Source organism: Cheilinus undulatus, linkage group 18 (assembly GCF_018320785.1).
Source record: "Cheilinus undulatus linkage group 18, ASM1832078v1, whole genome shotgun sequence".
NCBI classification, from domain to species: domain Eukaryota; kingdom Metazoa; phylum Chordata; class Actinopteri; order Labriformes; family Labridae; genus Cheilinus; species Cheilinus undulatus.
The window spans coordinates 34,154,436-34,178,949 of record NC_054882.1 but is presented as its reverse complement, the minus strand read 5'-3'; the positions used below and the strand labels follow the sequence as shown (position 1 = coordinate 34,178,949).

General features: G+C 38.7%; 1 protein-coding gene across 1 annotated transcript in view; it reads left to right on the top strand.

Annotated features, from left to right (window-relative positions):
• Nucleotides 1–5,029, top strand: part of sobpa (sine oculis binding protein homolog (Drosophila) a) — a 96,865-nt gene extending 91,836 nt beyond the window's left edge. Inside the window, exon 8 of the mRNA XM_041813384.1 lies at nt 4,910–5,029. The gene's annotated coding sequence lies outside the window, so the exon portion shown is untranslated. The remainder of the gene's footprint in view (nt 1–4,909) is intronic.
• The last annotated feature ends 19,485 nt before the right edge of the window (nt 5,030–24,514 follow it).

Below are 24,514 nucleotides of genomic sequence, written 5' to 3'. Positions count from 1 at the left end.
CTCGGGCTGTTCATTTAATGAAATTGTATTCAAGAGCAATTGAAGGCCAATTCAAGTTGTGGTAACACGAGGCGAGTGCTCTGAATCAGAGTAATTAATAATGACAAAAGATGGAAATCAAGCCCTGTGCACAGTGAGAACTGCTCAAAGCAGCAGCTGCTGAAATGAATCACAGGGGAGATGGAGAAAATGTATGAATTTGAATGAAAAAATACTAGTGATGCATGATATTATCAGCGTAATATCTGTATCAGCAGATAATAGATTAAAAAGTTAATTATTGATATTGGTAGATAGGAATGTACGAAAATGCTTCAGCTTATAAGACTGAGCATCCCTGATGCAGTCAGTCATTCCCTGAAGTTTAAAAAGTCTTCTGTAACAAGTGATGCTTTTAGTCAGGACTGCAGCACTTTAGTTTTACTCTTCAGAAGAATGTGGGATTTTCTTGTGTTATTTGAGTGTTTTCTCATGGCTGTGTCAGGGAACCACCCTGAAAACCTGTTGTTTTACTTGGAGAAATAATTTAGATTTAAAAGTATAAGCTCCTTACATACATTTTTTGATTTTGTGTTAAAGGGGACATATTTTACCCTTTAAAGACAAGTTTATATAGGTCTCAGCGGTCCCCAAAACAGGCCAGTGCTGAAAAAACACTCCAGTATTGGATTTTTGTACGCCTAAAAACCCTCTGTTTCAGCCCTGCTCAGAACAAGCTGTTTCTGTGTCTGCGGCTTTAAATGTTACTGAGCTGTCTGACACCGCCCCTGACCACACTGCTCACAGGAAATGGATGTGGCTTGACACTCAGCCTGCCAGCTGAGAAGAGATCAGTGGGGAGGTCCAGCCAAACCTTGGGTTGTGGCTAACTCCCCGCATGACATCATTAGGGGAAAATCTGAGAACGGTTTGTTTCATCACACATTTTCTGAAAGATGGAGAAGGAGAGGATGAGAGGGAGTGGATTTTTCTGGTACTTGAGGGGATTGTGGACAGGCCAGGGGTACATATTTTTTGTTAGAAAAGCCTGGAAAAGTGATTCTTGCATAATATGTCCCCTTTTAGATCTCACAGTTTCATAGTGTTGTTAAAGTGCTGTTTCTAGCTCTCAAAAGAGCTGACAGAACAGAAAAAAATCTTCTTCTAATGTTGTATGTCAGTTAAAAAAACAAATACGCGAAAATGGGTGAAGTCAAGTTTAAGAGGCACAACAAAAACAATGAGCATCAGTATTGGTTAAAGTAGTTTAAATATCGGCATATCAGGTATCAGCAAAAATCAAATACTGCATATCCCTTTTAAAAAAACACAATTTTTTACAACTGATAAGGGCAAAATCTGCTAACTGTCAGCTTTCTCACTTGTGTGCAGCATCACAAGGCATCCGTTATGAATTAACTAAAACACTATGTAAAATTTATGCCACCAGAGAGGCTGATAATGAATATTTTATTCTTTATTTGCCCACAAGTGTTCTCAAGCTGATACAGATTACGTGCACAAGAGAATTCCCCCAAAAATTTTCACAAGAACTGCAGAGAAAAATCTTTTTCTATCATTTAATTAGCTGTGTATGTACATCAAAACTTTAATGATGCGGTTCTCCCAGCTGTTCTCATTCAGCATCTCTCTTTTTTAAGGTAACAAGACAATCATGACAATTTTAGGCCCAATTTCCTCTTCAGACCAAACTCAGCCAAGGCCTGATTATCTGATGATTCTGAAGATGATTTTGACAGATTTTCCCTCTGGTGTGAGGAGTGTTAAGAGTGATTTTCCTCTCCTAAATATGCTCAGAGGACATTTTGGGCCACTCAGATTTAAAATGATTAATACTTAACGTCCAGTATTTAGAAAACCTGTCAGAAACACTGGTGTGTGGGGGGAACTGAGCAGGTATTCTGTGGATTGTTGCAATTTCTAACATAATTTTCTGTAAAGTAAACACACATTTTATCAACCTTATTCCTAGCCCCCATGATTCCTTGCATGATTTATAGGTGTGACTTCTGTCACTGAATGAGGAACCAGTGTTTTCCATCGTAACAAGACGCTAATTCTTGGTTTGATGTTGATTCAGAGATTAAAATGTGTGGAAGTCATTTGTTACACCTCAAACAGAACATGATCATTCCTCTGCTTTCTACTGTTGAGGGATGAGAGGACAATAGGAAGAAATGGCCTCAGATAACACAAGTACATTTAGCTAACTTCATTAGCTCTGTATTTCCATAGTAGAAAGGTAGGTTGTGGGTTTTTAAAGAACCTTATTCACCTTTTTTAACCCTCCTGTATCACTCTGGATATTTTTGTCCTAAAAGAGTGAATTTTTTCACTTTAATTTTGTGATAATTTTGTCTGTGCCACTTCAAATGGCATGGCTTTTGTAGGAAATTAGCTTTCTTGATAATTTTGAAATTACACTCTTCATTTTTGAAGGGCCTACAGTGTTCTCTGTACAAATTTAACCACCCCACTGAGCAAAAATGTTCACTGTGAAAAACATGAATTAAAAATTACATTAAAACAATTCTTCCTCATTCTTTTGATTATTGATTATTTTCATCAACTTCAGTCCTAGGGAATATTTTGACCCTTTAAATGTCAGCTTGACTTTCAAGAAATCACTGTTGTTGTTTTTTTGTTTGTTTGTTTGTTTTTTGAGAAAAAAATTATAGAAAATGTATTATTTTCCAAAAAGAAAATATATAAATGCCAGGCAGCTGGGTGAGTTTATTCAAGCATAGTCCTGGATCTGTCAAAGATAAGTAACAGCATTTATTTTGATGCATTATTGTTTTTTGCACAGTGTCTGATTTAAAATTTTGCTCCCAAATAAGCAATTTGTGGACAAACATGTCCAAAATTGCTATAAAAGTACTACCAACTAATATTTGTCCAACTTTTTAGGCTTAAATATTTCGCTTAACTTTATTCCTAACTAGGATATTCCTAAACAGGATTTTAACCCTTTGAATTCCAGTTTGAATTCACAGTGTCACTGTTTTATATGAAAACACACGGAACATTATTCACTTTCTATATGATATGATTCTTTTTAAATTACAAGGATGTGCAAATATTTGCAATAAACCTAATTTTTATGCATACGTTTTTTCTGTAGTGTGCAGTTAGAAATTTTGATCCCAATAAGCTGATTTACTCCCATTATAATCACATGTTTTAAATCTCTCTGCCATCTGAATAAAACCATGCATTCTGTAATGTCAGGGATTCATTTTGAAGAAAAACAGTTAAATTTATTTTTCTCTTTTTCACCTAGATGGCGCTAATCTCCATTTATTAGCCTATGCATGAAATACATGTCATTTCTTAGTGGTGAATAAACTATACAATATACTATAACAATGCTATATCTTCATTTTACTGGAAAAATATTTTAATTTAGCATTGGATTTATGTAATATTACAATGGCTAACACTGAGAATCATCTAGCTACTGGCACTGACAGGACCTTCTTTTTTTTAAGTCTTTCTATTTAGCACAGGATTGCTAGAGCCTACTAAGTGAATGGAAATTTTGTCCATGAATGTCTTATTAGGATAGTGTATTTGAATGATGCCGGAGAATTAAATCAGACATGCAGCCCAGTCAGAGCGTCAACATCTCTCATCCTAGGTTTTAGTCTTGTTGCACTGCTAGCTGCTGGCTTACTGTGTTCGTACTATGAAGTACATGTGCAGCATGCAGAAAAGTGCAAACAGCTACCATGGCTCACTGCTGTCTATTTCAAAACAGGCCTATTTAAAGCTCAACATTAATATTGAAATGGATATTTCTTAAAGTGTAATCCCACTTTTATTTCACAAATGAGTTGCTCATTCAAGATGTGTTTTGTTGATACAGGATTCACATGAGTCCTTTCAAAACAAACATATTTTTTTCACTTGTACTGTGTTACTGAAAGTTCCACCCATGATCATTTTGATCAGGAGAGACTGAATACAAGTTAAAAAATCAAGTATTTTACAGATTATAATGAAAGAGAAATGTGCAATGTCTTTAGACTCTATCCTGGTGACTTCATGTACTTGAAGGGGTAGTGAGGCAAACAGCAGGTATAGGATAACCCCCCTGTGGAGGTTAGAAACTGATGGGATGTAGGATCAGACAAGGAGTAGACTTCTGAGAAGCTGAACCCAACCAATAAGGTGGCTTTGAAAGGAGCCTGAGGTATGCAGAATCAAATAAGCAGAAAACCTGTGAGGATCTGGACTAGATGCTGAATGGAGGTAGCTGGGGTGGAGGAGGGTTGCAGTGTCCACTCTGAAATGACAGGCTGACTGTGAATGAGAGAATGACAGAATAAGAATATGACAAGTGCATGATAATTGATCAAATGAGGTTAGCTTAGTACTTAAGAGAGTGAACGCCCATAACCAGCTGACCACCAGAGCGGGAGAGATATGAATGAGTAGTGACTACTGAATGAGTAAAAAACAGTCTTCCTGCTTGAGCTCCATATCCATATCAGTCCACATGCTGGTTTTCTTTTTTGGTATTCAACTTGACTCAGGGCACACAGTTGTGCTGATAATCACTGCCATGTTTGTGAAGTGCAAAAATATGCAACATTCAGTTTTTAGTGCCTGCGGCAGCCAGATCAGGAATGTCAAACATGTTTGGCATTTAGGATTCAAGTTAAGGAAGGCTCTTACTCAGTTTAGAGCAGTAAAATTGAAGAATCTGCATTATATTATTAAATATTATCTGGACAAAGAATTGGTGGCAAATGGAGTCATGGTTAGAAATCATCATGCATGTAGCCAGCCTTACCTTTAAATTAAATGTGGGATTTGTTACTCAAGATTTAACCTGAACTGAAAAGAGTTTTTGTCTGCTTTCCCTGGTGACTTGCCTTAATTTTCTTCCCACTCTCTTCCACAGATGGATGCTCCGAGGACCACAGTGCCATCAATGACACTCACTTGTCCACCTCCCAGTCCCAGCCTCCAAAACTCCTCCACCAAGCATGTGCACACAGTCAAAAACAAACAGTAACATTTCCTGGTCCTCTCTCATCGTCCAGTCTACCAGCACCACAAATCGCCTTTGCTGACAGATGAGAGTCCGAAATAACCCTGTTTTTGTGTATCATCATCAAGTAAACAGGACTCATTTTGACACTAAACTTTTACAGACTTGATGTCATGGCCAGCAGTAACCTTTGGACTGCATATTCCTGCACTAGGAGGACTTTACCCCACTGCTTCACTCCTCATTTAGAGACGTGCACTCTTAAACCGTAACCACACTCCCCTAACAAAGCGAGAGTATTGTCTTTTATTACGGAATGCACTATAGGGTCCAGTATTCAAAGATGCTGCTGGGAAAGGAGTCACCAAAAAAAGAGATTTCCATCCCTAAAATGCTCCTCTTCTGTCCGACCTGATGCCTCACCACAGGTTTAAAATATCTGCTCCAGTAAGTGTGTATTTTTTAACACAACTTGTCACCAAGACATAGAAGGGTGTCGAGAAAGTGTTGATTTTAAAGCCACTGAGAGGACAAAAATAGCAGAAAAATGTCTTCTTGGCCTTTGTTCATCTACAACCAGCAAAAACATGTTCTTGCCGACCTGGCACAAAGTGTTTGAATATGTGGAAGCTGAAAAGAAGCACAACGAGTATGATAAGTGTTAATATGATGTGCCTGAAGGGCAATTTAAAGAGGTTATTTCAATCACAGGCAGGGCCACAGTCCTTGGACATGAAATTTCAAATTGTGCAGAGAATTATTCCATCTGATTCAACAAACTTGAGGATAAAAAGTAATAGTGTGTGGGTGGACTCATGCAACCCCTGCCATTTTTCTATGGCATTGATTTGTTTGCTCTCAAACTGTACTGATTTGAATATATAATGTTACACATGAAGGAAACAAAGTTTTCATGATAATCGTTCCTAACAGACACTTTCATAACCCTGTGAACACCATCTGTAAGTTAAAAGACATGCTGGTAACAGTCAAGGCTTACTGCACCTCCAAATGAACCAGGATGGCATGGCAGTGTAGAAACTCTGCCAACCTGCAAAGGGTAGTCGCTACCGCAGGCTGGTTCTTAATCTTTTCTATAATACATAACTTGTGATGTTCCTGTAATGGGTTAGTTTGAGACTGACTGCACTGACTTTAGAGGGGCAGAGGGAAGCCAGCAATTTCATAAATAATTCTTCTGGGACCTGGAGGGAAACTGGTGAGGTAACACAGCAGAAATATTTCCTCAATAAATGCACTGAAGAGAAACTCATTTTGAAATAATTTGAGGCAGACTTAAAGCATTGCTTCTTTCTTGTCTGCCAGTCCTGCTAAATTACTTAATTACTCACAAGTTTATTGCCAACTTTTGTTTAAACCCACAGTTGTCCTTGATTTACTCAGTACGTTTACATGTCATTGGAAAAAGTCAACTCATTTTATCAGTCCAACTAAAAAATGGCTGAATTTGGCTGACACATCTACATAATGCATTTGGAGATTGACTTACTCGATATTCACCAAGCAGCATCTAACCTGAAATGCCAACAGACTGATTCACATAACCATTTCATGGGACATTTTTTACATCCATTTCCATACAACAACAACAAAATAAAGAGGATTAAGAGGGCAATTAAGCAAACATTTTGTCCGCCACGTTCATGACAACAAAACATATGATGCAGTAGGAGTGCTGGCCACCAGGAATAAACTCCACAACACATGCTTACAAGGCAGCCACTGGCAGCTGTTGTACATGACTCTTCACTACCATTGGAGCCAATTGGTAAATTAATTTCTCACCGATGCCAGTCAGAAGAAGAAGGAAAACATCTTTTCCACTAAGAAAAGCCTACAGTGCACTTATTTGCTCTTCTGCTAGAACTGCCACTGCATCCATTGTTTACACTCATATCAGCTTGAAGATCTGCAAGATGGATCTGCCTGACGACAGGCACTAAATCTGGCAAATTCAATGGATTTGCAAGATCAAGCAGCGGTCCTCAGGATTGCCTAATGAGCCAGTGCAGAAGTGGGAAACACTGCAGTTCCTTGAGCATATCTTGAGGCTGGCTGCAGAATCAATGAAAGACAAATACGCACCCATGTTTAAAGCCCATTTTTTAATTAAAAATCAACATTATTACACTCTAGTTTAAAAAAAAAGAGCATTGGTCATAATAGTTCACATCTTTAGTATCTGTCCAGGATTGCTTTTGTTATAAATCAACCAGGTAACTTATAATTAGGGGCATAGCTGATATGACTGCAAGCCAGTGCATTGTAGCTGTTTGTCAGCCCACCTTAAAGTCCCTCTAAAGAGATTAAATAAAGCTTTATTTTAGGTTTGCTGTATGATAGGCCACTGTGTTATGAACCACCAGGCTAAATTTCAGTCATGAAAAACATCTTTAAGTTTATAAAATTAAGCTTCAAAATCATGAAAATTAAGGCAGAAGTATTTGCTCTAGGAGGGTGTGGGCGTGTCAGTTGAATGAGCTTAAGCCACACCCCCTCACCAGAAATACAATCATCTTGAATTAATAAAAAATGCTTCTGAACAGATTGCAAATGCCTGCAGAAGCTGGGGGTTGAATTTACTGTTTGGCACAAATCCCTTGTTTTTGTGCTTGTAGGCCACCTTCACTGACAGATTTGGGAAAAGTACCTCACAATGAACAAAAACACAATGTCTGTTAACTTTCAATGAAGGCAGTGACTTCAGTTTTATTATTATTAATTGTACTGTTGTAGTATTAGGGGGGCGGGGTAATCCCCCATCAAGACTGCTGATGTAATGGCCTCCTATGTTTGCCCTGCTCAAAAAAAAAAATTCAGCCACATGTAGATCTCAGTGTTTTCACATGTTTACAGCAACCTTTTTCCAACATATCTAATGTGTTAAGACACACATTTTGGATTTCACTTTACCGGGACTTTAACTTCTACTCTTTTTCTGTTACGAAGCAAACCAGAAGTTAGATTAAGACAGCATTTTAATGTGATGACTGTCATGGATGGGCTCCAAAAGACCCTTCCAGTAACTAATGTGTGGAGTCCACTTTGCCACACCTCCACTGGACTCAAACTGTACCAGCAATGTTGTGCATGCTCCACAGTGTCCATGCTGGACCCTGGCCCAGAATTGAAGCATCAAAAATACATAGCATATCAGAATTATGATGTTGTCTGCCTTTTGTTATCACCATTAGCTAAAGTGATAGCATGTGCCGCATTTGTACACAAAGCAATACACAAGGTACATTTGACATAAACAGGGTCGTAAAGTTGTCAGTATTTTTACTGTTTAGTGTACAGCCACTTTAGATGAAGATACTCCCATCAAGTTATCGATAGAAGTCCAGTTAAATTGGCCTACTCAACGCTTTAACCATACCTCAATCTAACCAGTCATGTAAACGTACTGTGGGTCAACATGTGCCGCTTCTTATGGCTATCTAAGTCAATACAACACAGCTTTCCCATCCAGTTTGATCTGATCCAGTGGTCAGCTTAAGCCAGTGAGCCAGGACTTTGTCAAACAAAGCCAGCATTTAATTTACACTCCTATGGAGGAGGTGCATTGCGAATGTGCAAGACAAGGTATTATCATATGCCAAAGGCCTCTGGTGTGTTGAAAGAAAACATGTCACCTTGTTTTTGGAGGAAATGGGACTCAACAGTAAAGATTTGAGCAGATAATTTATAGTTGCCACATAAGTAGCACTTATTTTTAAAGAGAAAAGAAGATGCAGGAGAGTACAAGTAGATGTCAAGAGCAGTATTACTGTGACTGTCTTCTCTTTATGTTTTTCACAGAGCATAAAAGTTTGTGTCAAAATACAACCTTAGATTAAAACGATGCGTCATGATCCTTAATGATCTGCAACCTTAGGCATGCATATCTCTTTTTACCCCTATTCTAGCATACAGTTTGTCATTCTCTTAAGGTAGCACATTTTATAATTCATTCATCATCCTCTGTCCAAGTAAGGCCCTAGCATTTATTTGTGCACATATCTGCACATCATAACCATACCTATGGTACACATAAACACTTGAAATCTTTCGACCTGTGTTAGAAGCAGGGTCAAGCAGAGAAACCAGTTAGGATTACAGTGTGTTGACTCTGAGTAAGCAGTGTGCCACTCGATCTGTTGCCTGTTAGTGAGGCATTTAGGCTCTGCTTGCTGCTTGCCAAGGCCCGTCTTTGGTGTCACTTTAAGCATTTCCTTGCCCTCCGTGTCATTTCTCTCCAAGCAAAGGCAGCTAAAATGGTCCTTTTAAGGTGCCTGTGTTGGTCTTGTTTGCCTTTTTCTGACTCTGATTTTCATAATTAGACCTTTTCCTTTTTCTTGCAGTCACAGTCACATCTGAAGAAAAAAAAGATGAGGGAATTATATCCGAAATCCACCCTGAAATCTCCCTGTTGAACTACTGGTTTTCTCATTCAGAGTTGTGCTCACGGCAGAACAGAAACTGTTGATGCAACATTAAAAGTAGACACGGCAGTAGTTTGGAGTCTGTGCTGAAGACTTATCTAAAAAATCAAACCAGGATGCAGCCACAAAGCAAGGATTTAAGAGGCCCAGTCATGTTCCTAAACACTATGACTAGAGAAAAAATAAGGTCATTGTATATTTTAAATTATTTCTTGATTATTTTAAATGATCACATTTTATTTATACAGGTCATTGTTCTGTAATACTTTATAGAAACCATCCATCCGTCCATTTTCTATACCACTTATCCCATTCGGGGTCACGGGCACAGGAGCCTATCCCAGCTGTCACTGGGTGAGAGGCAGGTTCATTATTCTGTAATACCTTTTAGAAACCATATCAGTATTATATTCTTCATGTTTCCAAGAGTTGAAGTCTCCCTGGATTTCAAAAACCTACACCTCCTCAATGCTAACCTGTCAAACTGAGCCACTGGTAAAGCAGAACACGCTTTATTTCCTCTTTTTTCCTCTGAATAATCCAGTCACAGGGAGTCTTCTTTGGTTTCCCGAAAAAGGAGTTACTAGCATGTAAATAGCCCATGGTTAACTCATTTGTTTGTTTCTCCAAGCTACCACATTAGCATGTACACATACTGCACCAAGCTAACAAGGCAGCTAGCATTTTTAAACCTGGCAGACCAACTGACCTTGTAAAGGAAAAGAAAGATGTCAGCGCTGTTATCAGATGACATGTAGACTGATGAATGTTTGTCCTGTTAGCAGTGGAGACGAGTGATGGCTATGTGGGCAGATTGCCATTAAATGTACTGAGCACATTGATGTCAACAGAGCATAAACCTTTAGAAGTCCGAGTCACATTTCCCTGAATGCCACCTTTAAATCAGTATGAACTTTGTGTAAATATGTACACAGCTAGAAGCAGGAAGGACTTTTGTATGTGGAATAATGAGTAAAATCAAAAGATGTAAAAATGTGTCAATTCAATGTGAAGCTTGAGCTAGCAATTGGTTAGCTAAGCCAAGCATTAATGCAGGAAACCTGAGGATGCAAGCCTTTCTTTATATAGGTAAAATGAATATATAAAAGGTCTCTTTAAGGTTTTTTAGTAAGCTTTATGCCAAGCTAAGCTAACAAACTTATTGATGTATAGGATAAGAGAGTGTTGCCCAGACGACGGGGATTTTTTCCTTATATTTTCTCCCAGGAGGAGGCACGCTAATTTTTTTGCTGACCTTTTCCTTAACTTCCCTCTATTTGAGTAAACCATAGATTTTATGTTACAGTGAAAAGTTCTTAAAGCTGGGCTTCTCTACCCTGTATTTACATGTAGCATTTAGAATTTACTCGCATCAGTAATGACTTTGACTTTCTCTGCTTTCACATCTAATAAGCTTCTTGTTAGCTGCTACTGCTTGCTACTTTTCTTCTTCTTGTGTTTTGTTGTGCAAGCTTCTCCTTTGGTGGTGTTTTGTGCCCTAACTTCTCCTGGAAGGCATGTACCGCCTTCCATCTACCTTCACATCTGGTGAAGTCAAGAGCTTAATCCCTCATCCAATCCCCAGCCACCATTGTATTGAGCGAGCAAGCTTGCTGCTTCCCAGATAACAATGCTAGTTTGCTTACTAGCTTCTATATTTGGCATGTTTGTTGATATTAGCTCCCTTAAGTCAAATCTGAAAAATGTCACGAATGAAAACAAATAAGACAACAAAATCAACCCAGTTGAATCTCTCTAGCAAATTAAGAGAAGCTTGTTTATTTGGTGGGCTTCTAAATGCTTCCTAGTAACTTATTGGTTATTATTGAAAGATTTAGCGTAAGGTAGCTAATATTAACTAGGGATGCGCACGGTTCATTTTTAAAATGGTTAAATTAATTTATCAAATTAGCTGACGTGGGATTTATGAGTTGGTTAAACTAATTACCATCATTTTTTACAAGCACAGGCCTGAAATCCTGGTCTAAAATGCTTTTTAAACTGTATTGAACCTCCTGCCACTAGAGGCCATTGTAACTTTAGTTAATGGCCTCTGCCTTCCTGTCTGGCCCAAGTTTGCGCTGGCTTAGCAGTTAGCGTGTAGCAGGAACGGCACGGTAGGACCATTTTTTAAACTAGTAAATGGAAATAAAGCGGTGTGTAGGCTGTCGGGGGTTTAACTCATGTGTAACCACTCACCCAAAGTGAAAAGAGGCAACACATCAAAGCAAGATATTAATCTGCAAAGAAAAACCAAAGCTGGAAGCACTAGCTGCTAATGTTAGCCACGATGTATAGAGTATATCAGGCTAACGTCACACCCGCTGACGCAATGACCCTGTGAGGAATTTGACTGTTTTCTAGGGATTTTCTCCTCTTTCGACTAATGGGTTAAATTAAATTTAAAAGAGTGTTTAGCCAAAAAGAGAAATAGACACTTAGGAACATCCTTAATATTAACAAACTTATGCCTTATATAGAAGCTAGCAAGCCAGCTAACATAGTTGTCGGGGGAAGTGGCACTCTTGCTCAGTACGACGGTGGCTGGTGATTGGATGAGGGGTTAATTAGAAAGCAGGATGTGCCTACCAGGCAAAGTTGAGGACCCAAAACACCATTGAGGCAAGCAATACCAGCACCTGGATTGGGGTGCATACGTACCCCCTATATGCCCACCTTTTTTTCTTCATTCAGACATTTTAATCGTGATTTCATGCACTGAACCTTGACTTCCGAACTGAGAGCTCAGGATGAATAAAATCCCGTTGCACCCCCAGAACAAGCTCTTTATTTTTGCAAACGCAAACTTTACAATTGGCTAAAAAAGTCAGACATTAAAGCAAGAAAGGAGCAAAAACCGAATCACAACTTTTGAACCCAGATACTTTTGAATGTCAGCCAGGATGCTAGAACCAACACTTCTGATCCAACACTGGGCTTACTGGGCTGTTCAGTGGCTTAGTCATTTGTGGGCAACGTCATAGTTTGACGTTATCATTGAGGAGGTAGCCTCTCTTACCTGTTTAGTCGCCAGTCAGCAAGGGGAGCACTATCTGTCCTAATATACGGTCTATAGGATAAACCTCTTACCCTTATTTTACAAGAAATCCGATTCTGTTTCTGTCAGTCAAAGCAGTTTGTTGAAGCACAAACCAAACTCTGTCAACCACATTCAGACACCCAGGTGAATTAAAAAAAACAACATGAATGATATGTTTGATCCTAATTCACTCCATGTTGTGAAGGCATTGCACACAGTAAACGTTTCATGTCCAGACTGATGTTGAACACACGGGAGCCTGGCTCTAATGTGGAAATCATGCATTGCTGATTCGTACGTGGTGATGGCAAACAGACTTGTGACAAATCTCCAGCATTCCTTTTTTGATGATGGACTACAGGCCGGGTCAACAGCCTGAAATTATGCAATGACAACTTATCTTCAATCCTAATATGGACAAGAGGTCCACAGACAAAATAAAACATGACTACGTGTTACTTTTCAAAAACAACAGAGAAGTTGCCTTAACTCTTGCTTGTATAATCTCTACAGTTAAGACAATGATGCTCGCTTGTAAAGAAGACTCTCCCTTCTTTGTACAAAATGAAATATACCAGAAACAACAACTTTGTTATCTTGCTAGTGTCAATGTATAGATGATCAGCTTTTTTCTGTAACTTGTATGGACCGTCACATTTTTGCTAAGAAGAAACCCTCCTCCCAAAGTCCTTGTTCCGTAACATCCAATCTGTTCAACGTTTTAACTCGTGGTGGACTGTCAATCTTTTTGTGTACATTTTATAGTATTATTTATTGTTGACAAGTTTTGCATTTGCAAATAAAAAAATGAAGGTGGTTTGACCTGAGCATTCAATTCCAATGTAAATGCCTGGTGAACAGTGAAATGCTTTTTTAATTATTAAAAAAGGAGAAAACAGCGATGAGAGGAGATGATCTTCTGTTTTTTTATTATGACGTTGTAACATGTACATAACATGTGGCCAAAGTTGCTTTGGAAAATGATCATTTTTTGTGTTGTAACAGTATTTGTTTTATTCAGTGAATTGCTCATGAAGACAAATAAATAAGAGGCACACACAACTCTGTTTCACATGGGTCATATCTGCTCAGTCTTGGTATACAAACATGGATCCTGCATACATAAATCATCACTGCAATTCAAGAAGCATTCAGAACATCAACTTTGTTTTTTATCTTGAGGTTTCTCCTTTATGTTTGACTCTGTTACATAATTTAGAGCACAGAGCAACACTCAGAATCAGTGCGAACGTGTGAAAATCACAGTTAATAATGTGGATGTGAATTTCAGAGGCGTCACGGTGTTAATGAAAGGAGAAAAAAAGGCTGTGTTGTTCATTAAAAAGCAATATTTCAGCTTAATACCTTGATTTATTTTAAGACATGCATCCCTTTTTTTCTCATATGCAGTCACATTTTAAAACAAGTTCATTTTATAATTCAAACTGTGAAAATTGCCCATATTCAAGATTCATCATACATTGAGTGGCTCAAAATTTCTAGTCTCCTTTGTTGTAATCTTTATAATTATGGGCTTGAGGCTCCTTTTGCGTGAATTACTGCAGTGCAGCGTGGCATGGTGGCACTGGTGAACTCAGTTGGGGGGGCAATCACCATCCCTGTGCTGTAGTGTTTGATAAAATGCCATGAAAGGGCCCTCTTGGATGGTTCATAGGTGACATGATGAAACGCTCTTAAACGGTTCCCTTCCAGTGAGCAATACGTGATGAAGAGCCCTTCTAGTGAAGTGTGCCCTTCCCTTCCCTGACCAAGCTCCTCCACATCGCCAGAGTTGTCTTTCTCCAACTTAAAGCTGATAAAGACTCAGCCTAGGAATAGATGTAGGGAAGACGCTTGCGCTGCTATCCATTGAGAGGGACGTCCTAGCCGACCCAAACAAGATCACTAATATCTTCAAACACATGGCCAAAATTCTTCAACAGGCTTGAGCTTGTATAGTAGTTTTCTAGTCATCTGAATAGTCAAAGTGCTTTTACACCACAGGTCACACCTACCCATTCACTCCATATTTACATCTGTGGACACTGGCCATCAGGTTGGCTAATCCAGTGATCCTCATAGTCGATCGTGGGATCCAGCAGATGACTAACCGGACACTCCAGATGGATTTGTTTCACACATCCATCTGGAAAACCTTCAATACTAAGTGTTTGGGAAAGGGCAGAGGCTTTGAAAAAGACTCGGAGTGTGGTTGGATGGACGTTCTGTCTGTCACATCTTTACGGGCCAATAAGAGCAACAAAACCTGACGTAGCCGCGAATGAGGTGTGCGTGCGCAGCTACCGATAAATAATGTGAACCGCGGTGGCTGTAGACATGTCAGTACGTGAATTTTGGAAAGAAAACAACTCACTGCTGTTCTTCGGTCTTCTTTTAACAAAGAAATGTTATCAAGTTCTGATAAAACTGGTGCTTTAGCAGCACCCACGCTAATGTCTTCCACCTTAATTGCACCGGCCTCTTGTTGCTGCTTGCTTACGTCGTGACTCCGCTGTGCCTGATATTACTGCCCCTCATTGCTGATTGGTCTTGTCACTTTCTGACGGGTCAGATAAGAGCTTTGCAAGATGGATTCAACAGTGAGAAAACATGGAAACGGGTGTATCCATCTGCTTTGCAGGGTTAGCAGATGACCAGCCCTGCAGAAGAAAAGTCACCTCAGATACAATAATATTATTAGAGTTCAAGTCCAAGACATTGAAAACATTTAAGACTGGAGGGGAAAAGGAGTAGTAGTCGCACTTTTCCCTTATACAACATCCTACCTGTGTGACGATGTTGCAAAAGGCTCTTGCCTCTACAACACAAAATCAAATCATCGCTGGACATTGAAAACTGACGGAGATTGGCAACCTCACAGCTACACCCAGGATGGAAAAAGCACCAAATAAGCCCACACTTGTCACTGAAATTATTGCAGGCCTGTGTGTACACATCTTAAAGATGTTCATTATATTTTTATTTTGAGGGGATTGTTCATCTTCAGAGACAGATTTTTAAAATTCAAAGTTGTTAGGTTTCATGTTGTGGTAAATTCTAAAAAAAAAAGGGAAATTTTTGGCAGAAAATATTGGGGCTGGAAATATTTTCATCTTCCAAAGCCAGGCCTGGTAGAAAAGGTTTGGGAACCACTTGACTAATCCCATTCATACGCACCCATACTCATTGAAGCGGTGAAGTAGTTGGAGCAAATTGGGGTCCTCTTTCAACGACATGTCAACATGTGACTGCAGGAGCTAGGGATTAAATACACAACCCTCCAGTTGTGGGACAACTGACCCTACCTACTAGTTATAACCAAATAATAAAGCTTTTAAATGTAAGAGTTTCTAACTATTTGATTGACAGCTGTTTTTTTTTTTGTTTTTTTTTTGCAATGGTACCCCATTACACACAGCAGGTGCTCTGATTTTTGCTCCCTGCCCCTTAAACATCCAAAGTCTGCCACTGTATGGGCATAATTATAGCTTTAAAGGCTTTAGAGTATACACACCAGTCAGTGTTTATGAAAACATTTAATCATGATTAATCTACAGCATTGTCCTTTAAGACCTGATACCTGCCTTTATCTTATGAATCCATTTCAACAAGCAACAAACTTGCCATCGTTCTTGAATAAAGTGTAAGATTTAAACAAAAACACCCCCCTAAAAACAAGTATGACATATAGGAGCTACCATTAAAATGCATTCATGCTAACAGCTCTGGAGTTAATAAAAAATTAATGCACATGTAATCACGTGTTTAAACACATTTTAGAATATTAAATAATTAATAACTAGATAGTCTTTGGTTTAAACATTGATGAGTGGGGTTTAAGTGGCTTTAGGAAAAATATTAATTATAATATGAAACCAATACATGTAGTTTACTGATCATTAACCCTCCAGAAATGAATGTAGTTGTGATTTATAAGCATCTTAATAACTGATACTGTGCTGTGTTATTCTGATAGATATTCTCACTTTCACAAATTGTTAATGTTTGTTAATGTAGCAAATCTTGAAATAATCATCAGATAACGTGTTTGTTCATGTGTTCAGGTTAAGGTCATGGCTCTGCAGAGGAGAGATGACAGCATTAACTAGTCTCTAGCGCCATCTTGTGGCTTGGGAAAGAACTGTCCCACTAAAGGTAAGTTGAAAGTCAAGTTTTACTTTCTGGGAGGTTAAATCATGAAATAGACCGTTTTTATGAACCAACAGTAAATGCACCAACAGTCCCTAAAACACACTCACACTAAGGAAATCAGTGTTTAACTGACATTGATATCTCATTGTTTTAGTCCATGGGCCAGACCAGATATCAGTACCACTCAAAGGTTTGTAATCATTTTTGAAAAGGTCCATGTCTGTAGTTCATATTTTGGCCTGATAGACTTTCCTGAGTGGTAGCTGAGTCATAGTTATCAGCTGACGAAGTGGACCACCCCCTATTGAAAATGGCCCTGTAGACGCTGCTTTAGACCAAGGTTAGGTACTTAAAACTAACTAAATAACTAAAACTAAAATTCAAAAAGCATATTAAATAACTGAAACTAAAGAAAAACTAAGCTTTGCAAAACAAAACAAAACAAATAAAAAAACAAAAACAAATAAACTGACCTGATTGAAACTGAACATAGAAAGTAAAAACAGAATAAAAATAACTAATGAAAAATCCCAAACTATTAAAAGCTCACTTTAGACTCATGGCAAGGGCATTTTTCAGTGTTTTTTGATATTGTGATATTGAGTGTCATTTTAAAGGGGACCATCCAAGCTTTCATTACACCGTCAATTTCTCTCTGACAAATTATGAGGGAACTGCAGCTCTTCAATCAGTCACATTGTTTTTTCACAATTTTCACCTGAATCATATTCTATCTTTTAAGTCTGTGACAACTAGGAACAGCAGGGACACAAAACTCAGATACTGGAATACTAACATGGATCTAAGGATTCAGGAAATGCATATTACACCCATAATTTTTCACAGCGAGTCATAGATTAGACTAATGCCATGTGGAATCCTCTCAAATATTCTCACAGTACAGATGACTGGTATGTGAGACAGCTGAAAGAAATTAATGCCATTTGTACCAGTATGCTTTGATTTGTTTAATTTATATTTTCAAATAAAATGTTTTTTTCCATGTTTGATTGAAAAAGTATCAGCATATAATAATAAACATAGTATTATTGTAATTCAAAACAGAACACTTTCACACATTTTTTTTTTAATTTTTTGAACATTTAAGATAAAAAACAAACACACGACAGCAAGTACTGGAATGAGTGGGATACAAACCATATGGGATCAGACAATATGGACAAAATAAAACAAGAGATTATTATAATACCCCTATAACAAGCATGATGTATAAGTACAGGAGGTCCTACATAGACATTTCTACATCACAGCGATTGGATATTAAATGTAGTTCAGTGAATCCATAATGTAGGAAAGGCAATGAAACAATAAAATAAAGTAACATTAAAATAACATACACATTAGAGAAACTTAAGGATTCTGAAAGACACAATACGGGTGGGCGGGTGGTGAAACACATCTTCTTGCTAAGAGAGTAAGCTTGCTTAAAAGCTTATGCTGGACATTTGTCTGAGTTCCTCACTTGCTGTGTTTAGAAGAAACAAACTAGGATTTACCTGTGTTGTCTTACTAAAAATAAGATTTAATTCCTGTGAAACCTTATCCCAAAAATTATATACTGGTCCTCAGGACACCTCCACATGCAATGAATGTAAGAACAGACCTCTTTCTTACACTTTATGCAAAGGGGAGACATCTCAGAGTAAAAGGTATGAAGGGATTGGGGTGTACGTTGCAATCTGTGAAGGATTCTGTACTGACTCTCTGTTAGCCTGTTGCGTTAAAAGATTTTCCCTACAGAGTCTACAGCATCAGACCAAGCCTCCTCCCCAAACTTAATCTCAAGGTCTTTCTCCCATAAACTTTTAGTTCTGTTGATGTTTAATGTCTTGAGGGACTGTAACTTCCTACAGGCATGGGATATAAATTTTTTACTGAGGCAAAACTGTAACAAGAATGAATCAATATCAGAAGCTTCAGGCAAAGTTTCAGGTAGGTCAAGGCTGCTGATGAAATGTCTGACCTGCAGATAACTGTAAAAATGTTTAGGCAAGGCAAGGCAAGTTTATTTGTATAGCACATTTCAGCAGCAGGGCAATTCAAAGTGCTTCACACAGGATATTAAAATACAATGACAAATGGAAAACGAAACACAATAAAAAATTTTAAGAGAAAAATAAAACAAATTAAAAAGTGATTAAAAACAGCAAATAAAACCCAAAGTTACAGTTACAGTGCAGAGTTGTAGTTGAAATAAAAAAAGGAAAAAGTGATACAGTGTTTTAATCAAAGGCAGCAGTGAACAGGTGTGTCTTCAACCTTGATTTAAAAGAGCTCAGACTTTCAGCTGACCGGATGTTTTCTGGGAGTTTGTTCCAGATACATGGAGCATAGAAACTGTATGCTGATTCTCCATGTTTAGTTCTGACTCTGGGGACACAGAGCAGACCTGCACCAGACGACCTGAGTGGTCTGGATGGTTCATACTAAACTAGAAGGTCTCTGATGTATTTTGGGCCTAAACCATTCAGTGCTTTATAAGCTAACAGGAGTATCTTAAAGTTTATTCTCTGAGAGACAGGGAGCCAGTGTAGAGATCTCAGAACAGGACTGATGTGGTCCACTCTCTTGGTCTTAGTGAGGACTCGAGCTGCAGCATTCTGAATCAGCTGCAGCTGTCTGACTGACTTTTTAGGCAGACCAGTATAGACACTGTTACAGTAGTCAACTCCACTAAAGATAAATGCATGGACAAGTTTTTCAAGGTCCTGCTGTGACATTAATCCTTTAATCCTAGAAATATTCTTGAGGTGATAATATGATGACTTTGTAATTGTTTTCATGTGTCCTTTAAAATTTAGTTCTGAATCCATGACAACACCCAGATTTCTGGCCTGGTCTAAAGTTTTAACTGAAGTGACTGAAGCTGCATGCAGATTTTTAGAGATTCCTCCTTGGGTCCAAAAACAACTACCTCAGTTTTTTCTCTGTTTAACTGAAGAAAATTATGGCACATCCACTCAGTAATTTGTTTCATGCATTTAGCAATTATGCAGTGCTTTAATGGGGCCATGGTCACCTGGGGACATTGAAATGTAGAGCTGTGTGTCATCTGCATAGTTATGGTAGTTTATTTTGTTGTTTTCTATGACCTGTAGAAGCATGTAGATGTTAAACAGAAGAGGCCCCAGGATGGATCCTTGGGGGACTCCACATGTAATGTGGAGGGTATGTTACAGTTGAAACCAGAAGTTTACATACACTATATAAAAAGGCACATAAACGTTTTTTTTTCTCACCGTCTATCATTAAATCAGATTAAACTTTTCCTGTTTTTGGTCAGTTAGGATTACCAAAATTATTTCTATTTTCTAAATGCCAGAATAATGAGAGAGATCATTTTTTAGACTTTTTTTTATTATTTTCTCGAGAGTCAGAAGTTTACATACATTTCATTAGTATTTGGTAGCATTGCCTTTAAACTGTATGACTTGGGTCAAATGTTTTGGATATGCTTCCACAAGCTTCTCACAATAGTTTGCAGGAATTTTGGCCCATTCCTCCTGGCAGAACTGGTGTAATTGAGCCAAGTTTGTAGGCCGCCTTGCTCGCACATGCCTTTTCAGCTCTGCCCATAAATTTTCAATAGGATTGAGATCAGGGCTTTGTGATTGCCACTCCAAAACATTGACTTTGTTATCCTTCAGCCACTTTGTAACCAGTTTGGCAGTATGCTTAGGGTCATTGTCCATTTGGAAAACCCATTTGTGTCCAAGCTTTAACTTCCTGGCTGATGTCTTGAGATGTTGCTTCAGTATTTCCACATAATGTTCTTTCCTCATGATGCCATCTATTTTGTGAGGTACACCAGTCCCTCCTGCAGCAAAACAACCCCACAACATGATGCTGCCACCCCCATGTTTCACAGTTGGGATGGTGTTCTCAGGCTTGCAAGCTTCCCCCTTTTTTCTCCAAATGTAACGATGGTCATTATGGCCAAAAAGTTCTATTTTAGTTTCGTCAGACCACAGAACATGTCTCCAAAAATTAAGGTCTTTGTCCCTGTGTGCATTTGCAAACTGTAATCTGGCTTTTTTATGTTTCTTTTGGAGTAATGGCTTCTTCCTGGGAGGGTGGCCTTTCAGCCCATGTCGGTCCAGGACTCGTTTGACTGTTGATAATGACACACTCTTACCAGCTTCAGCCAGCATCTTCACAAGGTCTTTTGCTTTTGTTCTTGGGTTGAGATGCACTTTTCGGACCAAATCACGTTCATCTCTGGGACACAGAACCCGTCTCCTTCCTGAGCGGTATGATGGCTGGACATTCCCATGGTGTTTATACTTGCATATAATTGTTTGAACAGATGAACGTGGCACCTTCAGGCATCTGGAAATTGCACCCAAGGATGAACCAGACTTGTGCAAGTCCACAATTCTCTTCCTGATATCTTGGCAGATTTCTTTTGATTTTCCCATGATGTTACACAAAGAAGCAGTGTGTTTCAGGTGTGCCTTAAAATACATCCACAGGTGTGCCTCTAATTAACTCAAATGTTGTCAATAAACCTATCAGAGGCTTCCAAAGACATGACATTATCATCTGGGCTTTCCCACATTGTTTAAAGGCATAGTAATCTTAGTGTATGTAAACTTCTGACTTTGAAGAAAGTAATAAAAATTGTCTAAAAAAAATTATTCTGGCATTTAGCAAATAGAAATAATTTTGCTAATCCTAATTGACCAAAAACAGGAAAAGTTTAATCTGATTTAATGATAGACGGTGAGAAAAAAAAGTTTATGTGCCTTTTTATATAGTGTATGTAAACTTCTGGTTTCAACTGTATATTTATTTCTGACTTGTTCAGATGATAGTAACTTATCAGCTTCAAACAGATCTCCAACAATTCTAACGCCACAATCATACCAGTGTAGGAAAATATTTGTACCCGAACCAGGAGGAAAAGCTAGGTTGTGAATGATAGGATGTAGAACAGACGAGGACCCCTTCCTCTGAATAAATTTAACAATCCTCCCTCAGGTTTTAATTGTATTCATCAAAATTGGGCTGCTTTTACCTCAGCTGGAAGAAGAGATGATTTATTTGTGATGAGACCAAATAAAGATAAAGAGGGGCATTGCCAGGTGTCAATATGGGTCTCCTGCTTGGAATCAAGAAAATGTCTCAGCCAATCTGACACTATGTACATGTGGCATGACCAGTTATAAAAAGTTTGGAATTGACAAATCACCCTCTTGGCAATTGCAGTGTTTTAAGTCTGAGACGTGATTTTTTTCCCATGCCAAATAAATTTCAAAATAGCTTTATCAATGTCAGTAAATGCTGATTTATTAATCCTCAGTGGGAGCATTTGCACTGGGCACAGGATTCTTGACTCTAATTAAACTGACTACCAAACTAAGAGAGAGGGAGGTCAAACCACCTGAGTAGATCACTTTTAATCGCAGAAATAATGGGAAGAAAATTCAGTTTGAACAAATTACCTAAATTGGCTGAGACTCTGACACCTAAGTATGTAAAGCCAGAATCAGAGCATTTAAATGGAAAGTTCAACAAGGTACTTTTGTCCCCAAAGTCCCCCAAAGGCAAAGCTTCGGATTTGTCATAATTAATTCCCTAACCAGAGAAGCTGCCAAATGCATCTTTAATTTTAACAAGGGCAGGAATAGACGTTTCAGGCTGAATCATAAAGAGGATGACATCATCCGCATAGAGGGCTAGCTTATGAATAGTTCCAGCAAGGCTTACACCGGAGATACTTTGGGATTTCTTGGATTTCTGCATAAATTGGTCATAAAATGTGTTCTGATCTTCATCTAAGTCACAACAATAGAAAAACACAGTCTGCTTAAACTGATACCGTACAAAAAATATGTTTTCATGTTTTTATTGAACAAAACATGTAAACATTCACAGTGCAGGGTGGAAAAAGTATGTGAACCCCTAGGCTAATGACTGGTTGACCCTCCTTTGGCAGCAATAACCTCAACCAAACATTTCTTGTAGTTGCAGATCTGATCTTCACAATGGTCAGGAGGAATTTTGGACCATTCCTCTTTACAAAACTGTTTCAGTTCAGCAATATTATTGGGATGTCTGGTGTGAATCACTCCCTCGAGGTCATGCCACAGCATCTCAATTGAGTTGAGGTCAGGACTCTGACTGGGCCACTCCAGAAGGTGTATTTTCTTCTGTTGAAGCCATTCTGTTGTTGATTTACTTCTATGCTTTGGGTCGTTGTCCTGTTTCATCACCCTTTCTCTGTTGAGCTTCAGTTGGTGGACAGATGGTCTTAAGTTTTCCTCTAAAATGTCTCGATAAAATTGGGAATTCATTTTTCCGTCAATGACAGCAATCCGTCCAGGCCCTGAGGCAGCAAAGCAGCCCCAAACCATGATGGCCCCTCCACCATATTTCACAGTTGGGATGAGGTTTTGATGTTGGTGTGCTGTGCTTTTTTTTCTCCACACATATCGTTGTGTGTTCCTTCCAAACAACTGAATTTTGGTTTCATCTGTCCACAGAATATCTTGCCAGTAGTGCTGTGGAACATCCAGGTGCTCTTTTGTAAACTTCAAACATGCAGCAATGTGTTTTTTGGACAGCAGTGGCTTCCTCTGTGGTATCTTCCCATGAACTCAATCCTTGTTTAATGTTTTACTTATTGTAGATTTGTCAACACAAATGTTAGCATGTGCCAGAGATTTCTGTAAGTATTTAGCTGACACTCTAGGAGTCTTCTTCACCTCATTGAGCATTCTGCGCTGTGCTCTTGCAGTCATCTTTACAGGACGACCACGCCTAGGGAGAGTAGCAACAGTGCTGAACCTTCTCCATTTGTAGACAGTCTGTCTTACCGTGGACACATGAACATCAAGGCTTTTAGAGATGCTTTTGTAACCCTTTCCAGCTTCATGCAAGTCAACAATTCTTGATCGTAGGTCTTCTGAGAGCTCTTTTGTGCCGGGCATGGTTCACATCAGGCAATGCTTCTTGAGAACAGCAAATTCAAAACTGGTGTGTGTTTTTTATAGGGCAGGACAACTTTAACCAACACATCCAATTTCGTCACATTGATTGGACTCCAGGTTGGGTGACTCCTGGCTCCAATTAGCTCTTGGAGAAGTCATTAACCAAGGGGTTCACATACTTTTTCCACCCTGCACTGTGAATGTTTACATGTTTTGTTCAATAAAAACATGAAAACATATCATTTTTTGTGTGGTATTAGTTTAAACAGACTGTGTTTGTCTACTGTTGTGACTTAGATGAAGATCAGAACACATTTTATGACCAATTTATGCAGAAATCCAAGAAATCCCAAAGGGTTCACATACTTTTTCTTGCAACTGTGTCTTTAGAGCACCCCTGTGTAATAAAATCAGGCCCAAGTCCGAATCTTTCAAGCACATCAAAGAGGTAGTCAAACTCCACCCTGTCAAACGCTTTAGCTGTGTCCAGAGCTACACATGGGATTGTTTCTTGAGTTTAGCGTGCGTATTGTGTCATATTTAGAAGGCGCCGAACATTTGAATGTGAAAACCTATTCCTTATGAATCCTGTTTGATCTGATTTTATCAGGGTTGGGAGCTGGACCTCCAACCCCCTGGCAAGAAGTTTGGACAGCAGTTTACAGTCCATTCCTATCAAGCTTATTGGTCTATATGAAGAGCAGCAATCTGAGGGCTTATTCTTCTTTAATATGAGATATTAAGGTTAAGTGTCTGAGGTAAAGTTCCCAGTTCAAAAGATTCTGTATACATTCTAGTGAGTGAAACCACTGTTTTTTCAGCTATTTTCTTATCAAATTCAGTGCAGAACCCAAATCAGTGTTTCTGTTTAAAGGTTTATTTTCTGAAGGTTTCTGATTAGGGAGACTGGTAGCAGTTGGGGGAA